At 41.6% G+C, this 1,411-nt stretch overlaps 1 protein-coding gene across 3 annotated transcripts in view; it reads right to left on the bottom strand.

Annotated features, from left to right (window-relative positions):
- Positions 1 to 1,411, bottom strand: part of LOC101846133 (beta-1,2-xylosyltransferase RCN11) — a 60,656-nt gene that overhangs the window by 4,987 nt on the left and 54,258 nt on the right. The window lies entirely within an intron of this gene.

The following is a 1,411-nucleotide window of genomic DNA, read 5'->3' as shown; positions in this document are numbered from 1 at the left end:
TGTTTATGTTTGTATGTATGTGCTCATATGTGTGTGTGTGTGTGTGTGTGTGTGTGTGTGTGTGTGTGTGTGTGTGTGTGTGTGTGTGTGTGTGTGTTTGGCGTTATGAAACACCGAACCAAGGTGCCAGGATGTGGACAATAAAAAAGCATCTCATCTCATCTCATCTTATCTTATTTTATCTTATCTATGGCAACATTCCTTTCTTAGTCTCCTTTTAATCTCCTGACAATTTGCTCAGAATCTGTCCCAAAGTTGTCTGTTTCATCTTTTCATATGCCTGGGCGAGGCTGGAATTTTCTTCATACATTTCTCTCCGGATGCTTTATTTCATGTTTTCTTCTGTTTCTGATATATAAATCAGGTATTTCTTCTAGTCTCTTCTCAGTAGTCGTCTCATTTCTTTTGCTGTTGTCTTTTAAGCATTGCTGTGTGTTCCGGATTTCATTTTTTTCTGTACGTTCTTCAAGTTAATGCAACGTTTCATCTGTCTTGCAAGACTGTTTTCATATACACCTTTTCAGGAGATGCCACACATATATTATGTGTCTTCCGCAAGATGTTCTGAAGTGACCTGCTCCTGCCCACCGTTCTTCTACTATTCCTGATATGTCAAAATAATTTATTATAATAATAATTGCATTTATATAGCGCATATCCATGCTCTATCTAGAGCATCCTCTATGCGCGTTACTACTATCATTACCCCAGCAGACCCTCTGAGAACACTCACAAACATTCTAGGCTTCCGCGGAGGCATACAGTGCGGATTTCACGCTCTCAAACACTATCAAACTGACAAGATCGTTCACTGTCTGTAGCAGGGTACCCATTTCCATTTGGGTGAAGTGAGGAAAGTTCGTGAAAAGAGCCTTTCCCAAAGACACAACGTCGGGTCCCTGACGGGACTCGAACATACGACTTTACGGTAGCCCGAGAGCCTAACCACTAGGCCACCGACTTCTTTGGCATTGATGTTCAGTTTGCTAATTTCCATGCTTCTGACTCTCTAGACATCTGCTATAGTTCTTTCTCAACCGAGTGTTTTGCCTCCATAGGTTGATAGAAAGACAGAAAGAAAAATAGAGGATAGGAAGGCAAAGAACAGCATTTACAGATGGTCTGAACAACTTTGCAACAAATTATGACACAAAGAGAAAAACAGAGCCGATCAAGCAGACAGACAACAGGAAGGAGTTGGTTACCATGATCGCCAATGTCTGCTCCAGAACTGACACCCGAAGAAGAAGCTAAAGCGATACACCCACGTGCAACAGGCTCGTACACTACGCACGCAAGAGACTCGAGTAACTTGGAGGTCTCCCCACCAGCCAGTTTCTACTTCTGGTTTCAGTAAGATAGATAGATAGATAGATAGATAGATAGATAGATAGATAGATAGATAGATAGA

The sequence above is a fragment of the Aplysia californica genome, unplaced genomic scaffold (genome assembly GCF_000002075.1).
Source record: "Aplysia californica isolate F4 #8 unplaced genomic scaffold, AplCal3.0 scaffold00164, whole genome shotgun sequence".
NCBI classification, from domain to species: domain Eukaryota; kingdom Metazoa; phylum Mollusca; class Gastropoda; order Aplysiida; family Aplysiidae; genus Aplysia; species Aplysia californica.
This window is presented reverse-complemented; position numbering and strand designations above follow the sequence as displayed.